This window comes from Haplochromis burtoni, unplaced genomic scaffold (genome assembly GCF_018398535.1).
Source record: "Haplochromis burtoni strain Fernald_Lab_line unplaced genomic scaffold, NCSU_Asbu1 Contig_660, whole genome shotgun sequence".
NCBI classification, from domain to species: domain Eukaryota; kingdom Metazoa; phylum Chordata; class Actinopteri; order Cichliformes; family Cichlidae; genus Haplochromis; species Haplochromis burtoni.
The window spans coordinates 224,875-230,462 of NW_024583021.1; positions in this window are offsets into that span (position 1 = coordinate 224,875).

The window sequence follows — 5,588 nt, forward strand, 5'->3', positions numbered from 1 at the left end:
TCGTTACAACGCCGTTACAGTTACTAACAAGAAAATGCGGTCCGTTACTATTTTTCAACAAACAGACGGTTGAAGCTGTGTTCAGTTTACCGCATCTTATATCAGCTGCAGGAAGTAGCTGTAAGTAATCTGGACGCTACAGCTTTAAGCAGCTGCGCGCTCCCGCGGACGGTAATCACGATCACTGTCTAGCACAACACCTGGAGCTCAGGGGCAAAACAATCGCATGAGTGCTGCTGTTTGACTGAGGAAGAATAAAGTAGTCGTGGTAAGTCAGTCACATGACCACTTAAAGACAAAGCAACAAGGTGAGATATACCAGTTTTTAAATTGATAGGCCAATTAAAACCAGAGTCATGATAAACAATATTTTTCCTCAATAGTTTCACCACATTAGCACTAGCAAGCCCTCTCTGCTTATGAGCTAAAAACCAAACAAAACTAGGGGAAGTTTTAGGAGTGACAGCGAGAGAGAGAGTGAGTTTTGAGATGTGAGAGATTTGTGACGTTTAGCGTGTCTGGAGTGTGTAGTTAATGTGTCGTCTTGTGTAGTTCACGTGTAGTGTCGTGGATAGTTTTGTGTTGTGTATCAGAACAATGAGGCGACTGCTGTCTCCAGGTAGAAACAGGCGTGATACACCTGCTGCTCAGACCTGCAGGTATCAGGCTGTGATGTTCTCCCTCATAGTGGACAGAAATTATATTTTTGGAGTGGCACAAATAATTTGTGAGGCATCTTATTGAAGGCAGAACATCTGATTGTTCTGTAAATAGTTTGAAATGGTTATTTTAAAAAATGGTAAAAGGTAAATGGATTCAAATAACTTTGTTGTTTGCAAAACTTGTGCATACGATTTTAAAATTGACAATTAATATTTGCATCTAAAGTTATGAAATATGATTCAATAAAATGTTTGTGGTTGTTACAGTAAAAAAATATAACTTTTTCTACTCTGATTTTATGGTGAATGTCTGATTTTGGATCAATTGTGTTAATACAGTATGTCAAAATGAAAACATAACTGTAAATTCAGACACGTCAGGTTGTGTTGAAAATGATGATACCAAAGAAGGCAAAGTAAATAATTTTTAAAGGTGAAATGTGGAGGGAAAATCAAAAGTAGTGAAAAATGGCCAATTATACCAACCCTGGCCCCAGAGGGTTAGACAGTTTTTTTTTTAAGTAACGCAATAGTTACTTTTCAAGTACTTTCTTGATGCATTCTCAATCATCCAGGAAAGTAAATCACGAAATCATGAAAATGAATGCTATATCTTCTGATGAAAACTTAATTAACTTTAGTGTGTGAAGAGGACTCTCCATTTACATGAACAAATTAGACTCTCTTAGATATACAAACCACTGCAGCGCAGTACCTGTAATATACATGGATGAAACCCTGTCTGTGAAGCTGTGTTTTACATCCAAATGCCTCGAGGCCTTATGACATCCTCCACACTATGCACTTGAATATATTAAAGTGATGAGCACCTCTTTCATTGAATTTTGAGTGTTTTAATCAACTTTGTTACATCTGTAGTGACCACCATAGGAAATGAATTGGAATCTACCTTGACTTGTTTTTCCTACAGATGTGCTGATGGGGTGATATGTGTGTAGTGGTTAGTGGGCTGTTATGTTGTAAACTGTTTAATTGCATAAAACAGTGCCGATTATGGCTGGGTATCGTCACTTATTTCTAGAATCGATTCGATTCCGACTCAATTTGAATTGGGGAAATTTTGCCTCAGACAGACAGAAATATTATAATTTTGATCATGCATCAGTACATTTCCATATTTCTATATCTCTAAAAAGAAAGCTGACACTTACGAGACTTTATAAAACGTGTAATCTTCACAGCAGCTTTGTAGGATTGTAGGATAGGACACAGAAAAACATAAAGGTGATTTTCCTGGCCTGGGATTTTATAAAAAAAATGTTATGCAGTAGATCAAAAACGAAAGAAAACCATTAATCAACATTAATGAACACTAGAAAGTGCATTTTTTGCCGACGGATCAGACTCTCCTCCACACAATTCACATTCATAAAGTGCTCTACAAACCCAACATTACAACTAACAGCTGGATTTTCTTGTGTCAGTGCAGCTTGTCAAACTAGAAAGCACCACTTACTGTTAAGAGAGAGAAAGTATATCCTCGGTTTCTTAACTTAGACTTAAACTTACAGCCAGGAGCAGCACAAAAGTGACCCCCTGTTGACTGATTTTTTGTTTTAGTGTCCTTATTTTCCTCTGTGTTATTGGTTCTGTTACTAGTTAGCTAACATGAACTAATGTAAGTCTATTGAACACAACCAATCAACCAACTCAGTGATGTAACTTCAGTCAGATTAAATTCTGTACATTTGATTAAAAACTAATAGTATTAAAATATCATCAAGCAGCTTCCTAATTGTTGGACGTTTTTCTCAGTTTCTTTTTAGATTTTTTTGTTTTTTATTTCCCTGAAAATGAAAAACACATGTAAAATGATGGAAACTGCATTTTACAGGAACAGGTCGGGTGTTTAAATGCCTTCAGCAATATGGCGGCAGCAAATACGCGTCTTACTACCATGATGCTTTGTTTCTGTGCTTCAATCTGTTGTCGTCTACTCGGCATCCTCTTTCAAGAAGTCTGCATCTGGGAATTGTTTTAGATTTGATCAACAAACAATAGATTCAGTCTTTCTGGGAGAAGCTGGAGCACATCAGCCCAGTTTAATAGTTAAAGCTCAGTCAGAGGAGCTTTAACTTCTCTGACTGAGGAGTTAAAGCTCCTTAAATTTACCAGCATTTACCAGGGAAATGTTGGTAAATTAATAAACCATCAGCAGAGCTCGAAGTTCACACAGCTAGCCTCCTCCACACATAAATAACTGAGCTCATCTTCTTCCAGAGTGGATGGATGTCAGCTGAACATGCCAAATTGTTTGAAGGGTTGACTTCTGTCAGGTTCTTTATTGCTCTCTGAACACTGAAATGTGTAGGAAAAAAGTTCACGTTAGAAACCACAGAACAGAATTTATTTACAAATTTTATTTTTAAATAATTTATTTAAAACCACTTTTGTCCTGGTTGAACAGCACACGCAGAGTCTCATATAATATTTTCTCCCTTTTTCAGCTCAACAGAGCTAACTGGTTTCTGATCCTTAGTGTAGTTTTACATTAACCTCTCTGCTCTGTGTTATTTCCTCTTTCAGGCCAGAAAAACATCACAGCTCATTCTGGACAGGACGTCACTTTCCCGTGCCGAGCTCCAAACAACAAAGCCATCCATGTAAAGTGGAGCAGAACTGACCTGGGGGAAGAATATGCCCTTTTGTACCGGGATGATCGGATTGATTTAGGAAATCAGCATCCATCTTTTCAGAACCGGGTGGATCTACAGGACAGACAGATGAAGGATGGAGACGTGTCTCTGATTCTGAAGGATGTTACGACTACCGATGCTGGAACATATGAGTGTGAGGTGTTAGAGAGAGTTGGAGAAGAAATGAGGCTCAGCAACACCATCAGACTGAGAGTCGTTCCTCCAGGTGAGTGAGTAGAGTTGAGTGTGTGTGTGATCAGAGGTGAAGCTGCTTCCTGGTTGTTGATGTTTGTTTCTAAAGATGTTGTTGATGAGACTTTGTAGAAAGCAGCTGGTCTGAGTGATGTGATCAGAGTGCAGTAGATAATGTCTGACAGCAGTTTGAAGAGGAAATGGATTCTGTTCTGTTCTTCACTCATCACCTACCTGACAGCTGACACCTCACACCTGTTTCTCACCTGCAGGTCAGACAGGAGGACACACAGAGGATGGAGGGAAGGAGGCTGGAGGAGAGATTGTTACTAATAGCTGGACTGTCATTGCTGCTGTGCTTGTTGCTGTTGGCTTTTTTCTTATCTACAGAAAACGTAAAGCACAGCAGAAGCTGGGTTCATACGAGCCTCCAATTGAACTTCAGCCAGTTTGAAAGACCTCAGAACTTTTCCCGTTTTAACTCACATGCTGATGATGCAGCTGACCAACAGATAATCTCAAACAACCAAACCAGAGTTTCCTGCAGCAGCATCCTCTTCTGTGAACACTATAAAACAACAGCAGCAGTACAGACGTCTGTCTGTGTGAGTCAGCTTTATGAATGCCCTACGGAACAAAAAAGGTCAAAAACTGTTGAATCTGCTCAGAGTTCATGTAGGGTCTGGTCCACATGTCTGTACTAATCATTCAGCTCCCTCCTTGAATTCTTTTTTTGTGAGTGCAAAGGATCCTGAGAGCTGACTTGTCTGCAGCTTTCGACTTCTGATAAGCTCAAGAAATAGTAATAATATTGAATTTGTTTTCCTGACTGCAACATTTACATCGGATGCCCTGATTTGGAGCAGGGACCCAGAAAATCATGTTCAGGAGAGTTCAACCATGTTCAAGGGACGTTACCTTTTGGATGCACGATGGTTGGGTGGCAGCATTGGCGCATCGTGTGCCTGGAGGGACTGTCTATTGAGGACCTAGAAAATTTATACCTATTTGGAAGAATGATAAAAGGGTTTTTGCCGATCGGAGCTGGCTTGGCCCTGGCATGTCGAAGATTAAAGAAAGCAGTTACAGCTGTTCAAAATCCCACAAGGCAAGCCGCTATAGAGGGAAGGGCTCATGGGTCTACTGGACCAGCACAAAGTCATGCTGCAGGACCGGATGCTGCTGTCTACATCACTAAACTCTCACCCCATTTACCCACCCCTGTTGCTGTTATCATTTCATGTTATGGTGTGAAGAGTGTGCTTTTTGTGGCGAGGAGTTTTTTTTGTTTCATGTTCTCATACTGATCTCCTACCAGGAGCTCAGTCTGAGTAGAGTTCTCTTTTTTTCTCCTCCACCCCCTTATTGTGTTAAACATTTCATTGTTTTTCTCTACGTTACCTGTTCTGACCAGTTTCCCCAATGTGATGTTTGTGTAATATATGTATGGTTGGAGGAGGTCTAATTTTTCGCTGCAGGCAACTGCAAGTGACAAAAAATAAGGCTTCATCATTGCACATTGTAAAAACTGTAATTTATTCATCTAAATGATATGGAAAGTATTCTAAATTTAAGTATGTCTTTGCACAGTTATGTTAATTTGTCTTAATAAATTAAATGGAAAATTAGTGATGGTGAGATGAAGCCTCGTGATGAACTAAAGCTTTCTATCCAACTGGTCGACTCATGGTTCGAAGCATTGTGATGGTCATTTGCTCTACTGCGCCATCAAGTGGACGATTCAAGTGAAAAAGGCTAAATGATTATAATACCATTATGTGTAAACTGAATAAATAAATTGTTTTCATGGTTATTTATCCCGAATATTGTCTCAGTATGTCTGATACAAAAGAGAAAGTGGAAACTATCAGGACAGAGTTTTGGTATGATTGTGTAACTGTTAGAGCTGGGTATCGTCACTGATTTCTAGAATCGATTCAATTCGATCCGGGGAAATTTTGCCTCACACAGTCAGAAATATTATAATTCAGATCATGGATCAGTACATTTTCATATTTTTATATCTATAAAAAGAAAGCTGACACTTGCGAGACTTTATAAAAGGTGTAAGCATCAC